The sequence below is a fragment of the Corvus cornix genome, chromosome 5 (assembly GCF_000738735.6).
Source record: "Corvus cornix cornix isolate S_Up_H32 chromosome 5, ASM73873v5, whole genome shotgun sequence".
NCBI classification, from domain to species: Eukaryota; Metazoa; Chordata; class Aves; order Passeriformes; family Corvidae; genus Corvus; species Corvus cornix.
The window spans coordinates 11,359,488-11,374,566 of NC_046335.1; positions in this window are offsets into that span (position 1 = coordinate 11,359,488).

The window sequence follows — 15,079 nt, forward strand, 5'->3', positions numbered from 1 at the left end:
GGGATTCATCCTCAACTTAGAGGACTTGGGAACAGCATTAAAAGTAAAGATCAAGGGCAACCAAATTCTAAAAACTGGTTGCTAGGGAACTTCTCTGAGAGAATTCTGGACACCTAAGGTAAGAGGAAAGACTTGCCTTCAGTTCCTTCAAGCCTTATAACCTAATTTCTGCAGCAGTTAATAGGGAAAAGGATTGATGGAACACTTCCTCTTTTAGCATTCCTAAAAATCTATTCCTCCCTTTTCACTTATCTGTGTCTGTAAACAAAGCATTTCAATAAAACACCTGTATTAAATAAAATAGCATTATTTTACTCTTTATTTTGAAAGTCTTTTGAACAAATCTAAGAGGCCTCGTTTTGAATGGGTAGCTATACCAACCTACCTGCAAGCTGCACAGCCACTGGTGCCTGATTGGGACAAACATGGGAGAGAGATGTAACTTATAACAAGACTTAACTAGAAGAACAGGGCCTAAGTTCAGATGTAAAGGCATGCAATAAAATTTTGTCCCTCTCAAGGAGTGAAAAGAAGTTAAACTTGGTGTTTAATGGGTCACCTGGTCCTTTGCAAACATGGATCAATTGCCTTCACAATTATTATTAATCTTATTAAAGGAAGGTGAGACAGCCCCACAGAGCAGATTATTGGCGGAAGGCTGCTCTACAATGTAACCAGTGCTAATTACAGTTGCCAAGGCCAGCTGCTTTCTTTCAGTCTTGGGTAAACTCTACTTCATGGCTGAGTACTGTCAGGTCTTGCCTGTCAACAAAGCTTAACTGAGGCTGCTACCCTGTTGTGGTGATGTGCCTTCTTGCTGCTGGCTGCCCAGGCCCTTCTGGAGCTCTCTGCCTTCGCGCTGCCTGCTCCCAGGAGAGGATCCTCCTCGCTTCAGCTAACAACCAGCTCTCGCTGCTGTAGCTCTGAGCCATGCACAGCAAACAGAGCACTAGGGCAGTCCCTCAGCACAGAGCTCTGAATAGATGTCTCTTTGCAAGGCTCCTGTGGTGTGTAAATGTCTCCTACCTTTCCTGCTCTCTACTGAAGGACTAAAAGTTTGCATTTCAATATCTCCTGATCTTTTTGCTTAACTTAAAGTTGACCATTCATCCCAGGCATAAGAAGGCATTAATTAGATAGCCTAGAGTATCAACATTATCAGAATTACAAGGTTTTCCCCACTTGAAATTCTTTCTTTGCTCTTTAAACAGAAAGGCCTCCCAAATCTTACAAAAAACCCACCAAAACTGGAATTCAGTCCATTTCAATTCAGGATCAGTGATGATCCTTTTTATTTATATCCCCTTTTCCCTCTCTAATTTTTGAAGGAAGAGTTTTGGAGAGGGGGAGGGAAAGAGCCTGAGTTTTCTGTAGGCTATAGCCATTGGCTTTATCCATGGAAGGCCTTTCCCATGAAATTAAAGCTTGAAGTTTATGCAGAGATATAACCACATGAAACATTCCCAGAAAGTATTTTTGAAATTTTATTGGCAAGAATAAGGGGTTGAAACTTATCCCTACAAAGTGATTTTAGCATCTTTAATGATTGTATACCAAAGAACTGGAGGCCAAAGTCACAAATCTACACTACCTTTGTCCAGTACAACTAAGGCCCAGTTAAGTCAAAGAAACGTCTTTAAGGAGAGCATTAAATGTAAGCCATTCACTGCAGTGACACAAAGCCCAGCACAGAAAGAAACTGTCTCTTCAACACACTGTTGTGGTTTCTGTAAGGAGGTTTTTCCAGTGCCAGGATAGGTTCTAGTGGAAAAATTCCTTCCTAAACCTCTCAACTTCTAGCAGTCACTATAGTGAAGAGAGACTACAAATGCTGCCCTATGTCAATCTGTGCAAAGCAGAAATAATTCCACCCGTGTACAGGCTCAGCTTTTATTCTCAGGACAGAACACATCTACCATTTTATCTCTGAGTCAACAACATGTGGCACGCAAGACAGAAATGCAAATATCTTAGTTTCAACATTGAATTCGATATCTGAGCAGCTAGATCCACCTTTATTCTGTTTAAAGTATTACTTGCATCTTCTGATTTTAAGGTTTATGTCAAAGCTAATATTCCTGTGCATCCACTTAACTTGTAAAAGTAAAGCTTGACAATATCTAGATGCCAACAGGGAACATGTTGGGCTACTCTTGGCAAGATTTTGCAAATGAACCGGCAAAACCAGTCCCCATCTAAATAACCTGTCACTAGTTCTTCCCATACTATCATTTAATATATACAATCCAAACATAACATTTCAGTTTAGGTTACTCTGATGTTTAAAATTAATATCTTAGCAAACAAGACCTTGCTCTCAAATTCTTTCTGTACTAGTAAATAAGAAAATCCCTTGAAGTGTAAGGACAGAAGATACAGAAAATTATATTTTCCTTCCATCTCCACAGTTGCTTCCTCTACTCCTGCTAGTCAGGAAGACATCGAGTAAAAAGACAAGCAATCATTTCATGCATGTACATATCATGTACATGGAACTCTTTTCTGTATTTTTTGATTGGTAAAGCAGCAATTCAGTCAGGTAAAATTTTCAAATGCTGCACTACTTCTGATGAATTACAGTTCAGAAGTCAAATTCACTCAACTTCGGCCTCTTATCTCCTTGTGTGGCCACATAAACATCAGCCCCATGTCAGATTCCCTATCAGCATCTGTACAAATAGGGTGTAGGAGTTATCCATGTTTGAAGCAAAGTGTCAGTAATCTGTTTTTCAGTATAGAGCCAGTCTTGCTCATCAGTTTCAATCATATCCCCAGACACACTGAAAATTTCTTCTGAATAAATAGTGGGAGAAAGACAAGTTGTGTATTTGACAGTGATTTTAATCATGGTAGGCTCCTTTCTTTGCTTCCAAATCCACAAATTAAAGGAGTTTTACTCTACTGCTGGTACTTTATTGTCATACAAGAAGCCACATGTAGGCCTTTCATTCTGCACCTTTTTTCTGCATTGTGTTTCAGAGAAAAAAGAGAAGATTGTGCAGTTCCAGGGACACTCAAACTGTCTTACAGCAGCTTGCTGAAAGACCTGACATTGATAATCATGTTTATTGCTGAATACAATCTTGCAGCAACAAATTACAAGGCAGTCTATAAACACGAGCCAGAGATTTTGTGTCGTCTGTAAAACAGAATTAATAATGATCACACGGACAGAAAGCTGACAGGTAAGGCTTTTTGTCCTAGCTTAATAGTAATGAATAATCAAAATATTCCACATTTTAGAATGAAAAATTCTTTGAGTTCCAAGTAGGAAATTTCAGTCAAAACCTATGGTTTAAACTATGAATAATAATGTTCAGTAAATTCATGAGTGTATTATAGAGAATTGGTGACTGAATGTACATCTCCAAACACTGATTAGACTATGCAATTTAGTCAGTCAATGTATTTGAGAGTCACTGCGTGACACTAGCTGACTGACAGAGGTGCTTTGGGGAATGAAGCCTGATCATGTTTTAGCAACTATGTAGTGAAGTTTTGCCTGATGCAGTTTGTTCTGAGAATGCATTTGCACTCTTCTACAGAATATATTTTTTTCAGGTACCACGCTGCCCAGGTACAAGGCTGAATAGATGGCAAACTGCTCAAAACAGTGCATTTTCTTCAAACTGATAGGGATGTTTCTTTCCAATCTGACCTCTTTAAAGAAAGAAATTAAGAAAACAAACAGCTCTGAAAAATGGCCATTTCAGATCATGGTTCCGCATTTTTAGCCCCTGATACACCTGTTTTCTAATTTTAAAAAATAATCTGTTTGGGTACATCATACCATTTTCGCAATATAGTGGTGTATACACTGTAGCAGAGTATATACACGTGTTTGGGTTTCATTCTTCTCATACTGAACAACCTCTCTCAGCATCTTCCTGGTTCTCTGCTCTCAGTGTGTCATAACTCTTCTGACTCATGCCCCATGGGGTCCTACAACTCCTCTGTAGTTCCTGGGCTTTCTATTACCTGGCATGGTTTTGTCCTTGTGAGATAATTCCACACTTGGAAACAGATAACCAAAGACTGACTGGCTTTCCCAGGCTCACACATTAAGCAGTGGAAAAGACATACCAATTCAAAAGGCCACCTTACCTATAAAGCCACCCCTAATTTACAGAATTGAATCCTTTATTTCCATCTCACCTGCACTTCCTTCTCCATTCTGGCTTCTAAGCCTTGGAAGGCTTCTCATTTAACCACATGGCAAACACCTTTTCTCTATTTCAGATCCCTTAGGGGCTTATCATATTGCCAGAAGCATCTTCACAACTTTGAGCTTGTATTTAGGCTTAATTTTTCCCAGAGTCACAAAAGACATTCTGCAAGTTCACTGAAAATAAAGTAGCCACAAAGAGAGATGGTATCTTGAGACCTGTCTTCGGTGGCAACAAGACAGTGTGAGCTTTTGATCCTCTGCAAGACTTTTATTCACAGATCAGCGTGGCTTCATGTCAGCTATAATGAAAGTGATGTTATTTTCCATTTTCCAATAACATCTTTATGGCATTATGTTATTTTTCATTTTCAGATAATACTTGCAGTAAGACATAAATCAAGCCAAAGCTGGGAGAGGACTTGATTGAAAGACAATTTCCCTTGCAGTGAGTGAGTGACCTTTCTTAAAAGATCAGAAGCTGTGCTGGAAACCATTCATTCATTTTATCAAATAACAAATAGGCACATTCAACTTTGACTTGTTGCCAGTACCTTGGTTCCTCTCATTCAGTTTCAGTATAATGCACAAACTAACTGTAATAATCGATTAGAACTATTCTCTAAAAGTGGTCCAAGATCAAACCCCCTATTTTGGTGTCAGGATCTGAATATTAAAAATATTCTATATCTTCTCAACTTCCCTCTGCACCCTGGTTTATTGATGACTAGCAGTAAAAAAGATTGAAACAAACAGGAGTTTCCACAATAGGTGAAGCTTCCCTCTCACATGTCTATGTAGTGGATGCAGGCAAGCTCTATAATTTCCCCTTCTCTACCAACTTCTTGAAACCCATAGGGATATACCCCTTACAGGACTTTGATCTTTTAAAAGGAAGGCAGAACAGGAAATACCAGTGTATCAGAGCTAAACAAAGGCAGCCTTAGAAGCACAATAAGCAGAATTCCATTGTTCCCTTCCCCTTGCTTTACCCTTTCTGTTCATTTTATCCGGTACGAATACAATTAGGTCCTCTCTTTCTTTAATTAAAAATAAGTCACTGGTTCTATACCTCAAGGATAACTATAATGAATTGTGTTTCATTCTGCTTTGTCTAATGCACTCAGAGTATTTGACTGTATTTTTGCTTATACTCATTGGTTGAATGAATTTTTTTTAGAGTACAAGCTTTAAACAGATTATGTATTTTTTAACAATGTTATCAAAGACTCATAAAAATTTTATTTTTTTGTTACGAATAAAAGTTCATTTTCCACTTTAAAAAGCCTGTAATACTAAATTGTTAAATAGAGAAAACCTAGAGCAATACCCACTGCATTTTTAAAAATAAATTTTTCAGGTTAGTTATGCAAAATTACTTCAGGCACAGTGATACCGGAGGTTTTCAAGATGTAATTGGACAGGGTGCTAGATAATCTCATCTAGACTCCCCTTGCCATGAGAGGTTGGACCAGGTAAACCCTTGAGATCCCTTCCAACATTGGCTGCTCAGTTCTTCACCACTTCTTCCTTCGCCTTTCAAAAGCAGAAGCTTCTCCAGTAAACATTCTTTCCATTTCAATCCTCAAAACCATATTTTTGAAGTGAAAATGAGAAACTGAGAAGAACTCAAAATACAATGTTCAGTGGTGCCAAAAGCTTGTAATGAATGCAGATTTCCAGCTGAAACCAGTTTTAAGTAGCATAGTTGATGCCATATTTTTGAGATGCCCAAAATTCTTGAATGACCAATGCAATAACTGTAAATACACACTGAACACCAAATTTGGTCCTTAATCTTCATAAGTTGCTGTGCAAGAAAAAGCATTTTTTAGGGGCCATGTAAGGATTTGCAAGGTTACTGCTTTGGAGTACAGTGTAGCTCACAGCATACATTATAGAGGTCCTTAACTCTTAAACTACATTGTACATAAAATAATACATTTTCCATTCAAAAAGTCGAGAAAACATTCCTGAAATTTTCATTAAAAAATACTTGATAAACTTCATGGCATTTTTTTTTAATAAAGTATTCATACAAGGTTTCATGGAATTTACTTATAACCAGTAAGTACAAAGTTGTGAATCCTAGTGCAAGCCTATTCCTAGGCACGGAATGTATTTATATGTGGTGATACAATATTCAAGCTTAGATATCTAAAGTTAGAATTCCAAATCCATGCACTAAGGAATAAAAGAACAAACTGATTTTAGACTGTACTTGTTCTAAGCAATGAGCAGAACAGATAAGTGTAAAAATACAGGTGGGGAGGTGGGGGAAAGAGGAATAGAAATCACAAAAAAATGAAACTGATGTTATTTCTGGAAAATCAGCATCATAGAATTGATGAAGCAGCTACTAAGGAATACTTTCTGCATTGAACTCAGGAAAAAAAACAAAAGAGTTGAACCATTATATTGCATTGAAGTTAAGTGAAACCAGGGAGGTAAAAATAAAATGGAAACAGCCCCAAAACACAGTGTGATTGTGACTCTTGAGTGGATGAAGAGGTCACTGGATTATTCAAGGTGCAGACATAATGGAAACAGGTGCAAAAGCATATTTCTACGAAAAAAAAAAAAAAGAGCAGTAATAGCAAGGCTGTTATCTAGCTGAATTTAAACAGCTGAAAACTGGTGAAGAAACTGAAATGTGACAGAATAGAGCTCCTGCAGCTTTTTGATAAATGGTGATGAGAAATGTAACTGTCCTGGTGGACTAGACCCAGGTTAGTGAACAGTATGAAGAAACATTCCTAGGCAATGAAACACAATTATCTAAACCATTACAATGACATTATAGCCTGACACAGCTTTGACTGAAGATATTTAGCTCTTGCCTAAATCCTGGGCACAGTCTAAGAATCAGTAAGGACAAATAAACATTCCAAGTTATAATCTACAAATAATTTTCTATTTTTAAGACTGAGAGAGATCAAGAGTATGGACAAAGTTATTTTGTGACAGTCAGCCTCAGTGCTAGAGATGTTAATTTATTGGTATAAAGATATAGTTGAAGTAGAGGCAGCAGACCTGATCCCAAGACTAGTTTTGTTAATCACTTCAGTGGAACTTGGACCCAAAAGCTGTTGAGCTGCAGTGGTCCTGAAGAAATTTCAAAAGAATGATCTGCTTTGGCTACATAAGAGGGTTGTAAGCTATTTTATGCTAAGAATATTGTATGATGCACTTTTACTCTGAGCTGGAAAAATATCTCTGCAATTAGTTCAGTGAATTGGGTATTTCAAATAGAAGTATTAGTAGCAAAAATGCAGTGATTAAACCATGTCTAACATGGGAGAGAAAAAGCTTGGCCTCAAAAGTGCTCCCTGAGGAACAGAACACTGAGGAACAGAGCACTTTGCCTCATAAAGAGGCGTGATGAGCACAGAGGTGGAGGTACATTGCAGGAAGATATTGGGTAAACTATCTTAGGCAGAGCAGTGGAACAGGCATAAATTTCAAAAGGCATGATGCACAGCCAGCTGCTAACTCATGGAAGCAGATAAAGTTACTCACAGATAAAGTTACTCCTTGTCTTTCTTTGAAACAAGGTGCATATTTACACCACGCTGAGCACAGTGATGACATGAAAGCAATTAATGAGAATCCATGCCATATTATAAACTTTAATACTCCTCGTCTTTTACCCAGAGGTAATTTCATCCATCATTGACTGTAGGAACCTCAGGAAAGTCTACGGGAACTGCTGCTAAGAACAGTACTGCATAAGAAATTCTAGCTAAACAGCAGACAAAAGTAATCTCCTTCTTAGCCTGAAATTAAAGACAAGGCCTTAAGAACAGAAAATGAAATTTCTGCACCTGCAGTTTGTCAGTATGTCTAGTCTAAACAATTTTTGGTCAGAGAAAAACAGGAACCCATCTTCTTGACATTAAGACATTGACGTTAAGTCCAGTCCATTGATCTGATAAATAGTACTTTAGCTTTTACAGCTAGTGTATTTCTGTCTGTACTTTCACCTATATAAAAATGAATTAACTAGATATCCTGTATTCTTGTAAACTTCTGACTTTGCTTGTTCTGCATTTATTTATCCTGCATTAGACGAGTAACTGTAAATACATTATTACCACAATCCAATCACAGCAAATATTACAGAGCATTTGGGAAAAAATTTCACCTCCTCGTTTTCAGCAATTGACTTGATAAATAACCTCATATGCATCCCTTGTATTTTATTGTAAAATTATCGGCATGATTGGTTACTAGAATATAGGGTCCAAATATCTTCAACTGGAGGAAATTGCTACAGGAAGGAAGGTACTTTGCCTTCCTCTGAAGCAGCCTAATTTGATGTGGTACATGATTTTATGTGAGATATATGTTCCATTCATGTAGGAGATATAATTTTGCAAACATTTTCCGGTGGGGGCTGTGTCTTTGAATAGGATCGATCTGCTAGAGCTGACTGTGTCACTCAGGGTCTTACAGAGCATAACTCAGATCTACCAGGCTTCAGGCATTCAGCAACTTTTTGCTTCTTTCTCCTCTCTGAACACCTATCAAACCAGCAACATTGTTGACATCTGGAAAATGAGGTAACAGATTTTATCAGAAAACTACTGGCTGAGTCAGATATGCACCCACAGGGATCTGGGATGGTCCCTGTGGCCCAGGAGCTTGCTGATAAGCAACCCTTCCTCTGAGGCTGAAAAGGCAAAGACCGAAGACATTGTTAAACCAAGGAGTGCTACTGTGCCCTGAGAAAACCATTGATGCCTCAGGTCAGCGAACACAATCAGGAGACAACAGTCATCTTGTCCTGTGTATTAGTGGGTCTCAAAAAAATTACAGTGCTGGAGGCTTGGGTACTATCACTCTGAAACATCAGGGATTTGATTGAATTTCAAATGGCAGTAGCACTGAGTACTTCTGAAAATCATCGTCTTCTAATATCATAAAAATGTCTGAAATACTCAAATTTGCATTCAGATCAGCAAAACATCTTCATCAAAATTTCCTGAAAACATCCGCATTTCTATATGGTAAGTATGCTAGACTGGATGAGAATTTATCCATTTTCTTAATTCAATAGCTTTTTGAATCCACCCTTCCTGCTTTCTTTCAAACAAACTTTTATCCCTCATATGATAATCTCTCTAAGCAATTCCTTCTACCTGCTAGATTGCCCCTCTTAGACTGTGGTCTACTGCGTTACTTAAGGCAAGTTTCATGCTTTTGAAGGTAGTTCATTTGCAACAGACAGCCATTTCTGCCCATTCAAGGATTTGACACAGTGCTAGTCCTCTTAATTACCATGTGCCACAAGATTTTTATGTGTCATGTAACATGATTGGCCTTTCCTGGGAGCTCAGAAGTGGCTGCTCTGAACTTTGTTGGCATGATCCTATTCCTCAGCTTTCTCCTTTTGTCTTTTTAAAGCTCAAATATCACAAAATATTCTGCAGGAATAAAGGGCCCCAAAGGTGCACATCCCACAAATTCCATGTAAAATAAAATTTTATCTAACTTTGTGACAATAACTACAGACGATTCATTTTAGTTTTCCTAGTAGGAATGTGGGCAGAGGTTATTAGCTCTCGAAATCCTGGAGCAATAGACTGTATTAAAGTACAAACCCAACTTCCTCCATAAACAAACTTTCTCCTGTAAGAAACACTTTGATTCACAAGTCTATTGAGCAAAATAAACATGAATACTCAAATAAAATCGCTATGATTTGCAAGGGGGAAGGTAAGAGAAAACATCACATACAGCAAAAAATACAGATAATGCAATAATGACAATCTCTGTTTTGTTGGTCCACTATCTACCCCTGCAATCACTATTCATCACTACTTGAATAGTTTTGCCACACTGATTGTGAATTTCTATTCTATATCATTTAATGCAATCTACCTCATTATAACCCTCTTGACAGCACAGAAGAGGTGATCTGATGGAGTAAGCTGCCAGAATTAAAAGATATTTTAGCAGAAGAAAGCCTCTTTAAACAATATGTTTCTGAAGAGAAATTCATGGAGGATAAGAGGAGTAAAAGAGTAATTCTTCAAGAGTTAAAACATGAAATACAGACTATTGTGTAAAGCACAACTTTGCCAAAATCCATATGGAACACTGAAACACAGCACTATGGGCAGATTTCTAATAAGGCATCAGGGCTATCCAGCAGTCTTCTTATGTAACAATCCTGAATGGGGCATCTGTCAGTTAAATGGGAATCTGTCAGTTCAATGACAAACTCAGGCTAAGTGTCTGAAACTCCTTGAATTTTTGGGATGATTAAAAATTGAAAATTAATCCAAAGATAACAATTTGGATGATGAAATTTTGAGCCTGCTCATCACCAGAAACTTATTAAAAAGCCTATTAAATGTACCTCTAGTATCTATGCCCCTACAGAGGATCACCTAGAAATTGCATTTTTGAGTTCAATCATTACTGCAGCAGATGCTATAATTTTTCCTTAGTAGAATCAAATAGGTCCAAGAGTGATTTGTTTTAGTCTAGATCAGCACTTTCTAACACATTAAGTCTATTTGGACCTGGATCATGTTTTTTGAGGGGTTATGTTGTTTGCATCATGTCCTGAAAGATCTTTAAAGTACAAATTGCACTGTGAACAAACTGTCATTTCCAGCTAATGAAAACTTGTTTTATTAATCTGTCATGATAAAAATTAATTAATTATTTTAAAATAAATTTTTTATCTTTGTCTTGGGGTTTCCTACTTCTGTATCTTTGCAGTTACAACATTAGCAGGTATTTTTGCTAAAGCACAGCTTCCTCTTCTCATAAATTAAATCCATGAATCACATGACTCCATGATCTGAAATCTAAATAAATTGTTGGATATTTAAACTATAATACATTTTACAAGACTGAAAAATTTTAAAAATGGGCTGATTTACATGATAGGTGGCATAAACGGTTGAAAATTTATTTTCCCTCTAAGAATTACCTTAAGAATGCTGATCCTGTGCTGTTGGCATTTAGCCAGTGAGGAATTATGGTGTTCTTTGTTGGCAGAAACAATGCATCACTCCCTGGAAGAGAGGCACTACATCTCGGCAAAGAAAATAGCCCAGACTCTTACCACCCTGCAACTGCCATGCTCCATGGTAGAATGGGATGTTATATCCTATTAGCAGTATGTTAATGACACCCACCTTGAAACATAATTTTCAATTTTCAGAGCTGGTGGGTATTGGATTATGGTTGAGGTTAGGGTTACAGGGGGACCTTGGTGAGTTAAAATTTCTGTTTGTTCTTCATACTCCCAAATAAAGAAGGTTGTTCAAAGTAAGGCTCTAAAACAATAGTCATATTAAGTAGTGGGATGAAACATGACTCTAAAGCAATCAATATTTCATCAGGCATTCAAGCAACAAAAATTATTTTGGAAGTAGTCAATCAACTTCTTCATACCTAGAAGTGACATTATGTGTAAATCACAAGTAATCTTTCCTGCCTATAATGCCTTATAGCACTGCATACTATTTCATTTCCATTCATTTTTGCTAGAGATTAAGAAAGACCAATTAGAAAAATTGTACAATGGCAGCTCTAAGAAGCAGCTTTTCTCTTTTCTAGAAACACGACATGTTTATGGTTTGGAAACCTGTTTTCTCACATTAGCTAGCATGATACAGGGCCATAGTTGCCCCTTTCCTACCTTGAAGGGTGTGAAAAGATTCATTTTCAAGTGAGTCAAATTAAGTGAGCAAATATACTTAGCAAAAAGCTGTCTAAATAGAGCTTAACAGACATATGCATTTTCACAAATCATTTTGACATCTGGAGTATGATTTTTCTATTTTGCCTTTCCTACATCTTCTTGAGGCAATTATAGGAGAAATAACTAGAAAAGCAACATTGGCAACATATTGGAAAAATGATGGTTACAGATGGTACAAAGAATACTATCCTGTTGAAAATCTATAGAGACTCAGAGCAACAGACAAAAAGAATGAGATAAAAAATACTTTACAAAATCCAAAAGCATTCTAGTTTAGTAGCTTAATCTATGAAGTTAACAAAATACACTTGAAATTTAAAGGCAGAGACTGTAACAGGTCATGTTCTTAGCAGTGCTGACCCAAGGTGAAGTCCAATTTGCTTCAAGCTATATTGGAGTCAATACCTTTAACAGGGTAATATTATATTTCCTACTTTTAATAATGTTCTCAGCTTGACACCATCAAATTCTTATATGCTTCTTTTGACAAAAGTAAAGTTTGTATTCCTCAAAAGTCATTATATATGACATTTGTATTGCCTTTTTTTTTACATTTTATTTTCTAATAATAAAAGAGACAAGGTTTACTGGAACACAAAATCTAACCTACAGGTGTCCAGAATGACCACCTCCGAGGAAAACGGTGGACTCTTCACCAATGTTCTCATTAACAAGATTAATTTTCTGTGTATGCTGTGGTTTCCATAGAGGTGTTTAGATGCTGACACAAATCTGAAATGAATGAAGACTGTGGGAATCTGTGCGTAGGTGTGCAGTAGCCAGGCTGCTTAGAGTTGAGCGTGACTGATGTGCAGATAGCAGGCTATGTGTGCAGAATTATTAACATGGAAGGGGGGAAGCATTAGTGCACACGTGAAAGGGAACTTGCTTTCTATTGCCTGACTTTGCAGCACACCCCCTCTCTCAAGGTTATCTCCTCTCTCCTCTCCCCATATTCGATTACACTTGACAGTGATGAGTGCTGCAGCCAGATGAGAGACACTTATTTTGCTGAACAATCCCAGAGGACTTTGAAAGACAGAACAACCCCCCAGCTAAGGAACAGCTTAGGTCTCCAGGATACAAACTGGGCATTTTTATTTTTTCTTCTGAATGGAAGTTCAAAGCAGCTGAGGTTATTTGTAGACTGAGGTCAAACCCAGCAAATATCAAGATTGTCAGTTTTAAGGGATGAATTTATGTTTATCCAAAAGTCCTGCTGCACCAATATAAAGCATTTGCAGGACAAATCCTTCCTAGGACTTCTGTTTTTAGTGAGTCACTGCACTCACCCACCACATATGAGGTTCCCCCAAGTCTGGACAAAGCAAACGCGAGTCTCTGGCAGACAAGAACTCAGAGGTGTCAATGGGAGCCGCCGGCCCTGGCTACATCCTTGATGGTGTTCCTCTGTAGGTTTTGAGTTAGCAAAGGGACATCAATGCCCCCTTTCTCTCCCTCTCCCTGTTAAGTTCTGGGGGCTGTGAAATTTTGCACAACTGTTGTTGGACTATTAGGGAAGGATTCTGAAGCCCATTCCCAAGCCCCTTCTGTTATTTTGTGTCTTAGCATTAGAAAATACTCCCCATACAAAAGGCCTGAGTAAGCTTCTTTCTCCAAACTCCCTGCTTACATCATTCCATGAAGGGAGGATAAGCAAGACCAAGTAAAGAGGATGAATTCTCTGTACTGGTTTGTCACTTTAAGGAAACACTCTGTATTCAAACACAAGTGACCATTCCATTTTACTGTGTTCATGACTTTTTTCCCATGGAAGTATTAATTACTTTGCTAATCAAAATATGTGCACATGTATGTACATTTATATAGGTGTGTGTATACACACATATAAATGTACAGGGCAGGTTTAAATTAGATATTGGGAGGAAATTCTTTACAGTGAGGGTGCTGGGAGACTGGCATAGGTTGCCCAAAGAAGCTGTGGAAGTGCTCAAGGCCAGGTTGACTGGAGCTCTGAGCAAGCTGGTCTGGTGGAAGAAGTCCCTGGCAGGAGAGCTGGAAATAGATGATCTTTAAGATCCTTTCTACCCCAATCCATTCTGTGATTCTTTGAAATTTAGTAAAATTTCCAAATCCTAAAGAATTTATCACACTCCATAGCAATTTGTTTCAGAGAAACCTACTGTCTTTATTTAAGTGTTACATTTTATTTTGCACTGGGCAGTTTTCCAGCTACTAACCTCTTGTTATTTTATATCTGGATTTGAGGTGATGAGGGTATTTATAACAAGGATTTGAAACATGATGCTGAAAGAAGGTGACACTAAGAGACACTAAACTTTCCAAAGCTCCTCTTATTGTTTAAGTGTTGTGATTCTTTTAATATGTTTTACCCAAGTTCATTATAGATGCATTCTTCATAGACTCTTAGAAAATACTTGAAGTTTCCTGGCAGTATTTCTATGGCAATGCCTGTTATTCATTCAAGTTGAACTGGAATGTACTGGAGGATTTAATCCTTGTTCTGTTTCGTGCAATAAAAATATGGTCCACATAAAGTTACCAACAAATTAAGAGAAAAGCTGCTTCTTAGAGCTGCCATTGTACAATTTTTCTAATTGGTCTTTCTTAATCTCTAGCAAAAATGAATGGAAATGAAATAGTATGCAGTGCTATAAGGCATTATAGGCAGGAGAGATTATTTGTGATTTAGACATAATGTCACTTCTTGGTATGAAGAAGTTGATTGACTACTTCCAAAATAATTTTTGTTGCTTGAATGCCTGATGAAATATTGATTGCTTTAGAGTCATGTTTCATCCCACTACTTAATATGACTATTGTTTTAGAGCCTTACTTTGAACAACCTTCTTTATTTGGGAGTATGAAGAACAAACAGAAATTTTAACTCACCAAGGTCCCCCTGTAACCCTAACCTCAACCATAATCCAATACCCATCAGCTCTGAAAATTGAAAATTATACAATCAATGACCAACTCAGCAATGGGATCAATCTTATCCTAGACTTTTGGTTTTACCTATTGGAGCACCAAATTTACAAATATCTGCTTCATTGTATTCTTTCTGTCACCATTCTGAGACGTACCCTTCACGTTGAATGAATTTTAAAATATTCAGTTCAAATCCCATAAAAGGGCAAGGCCAAAGATTTTGGTCACATTACTGCTGAAATTCAAATTTGAGCCTTGACTGTACTTTCTTTTCCTAC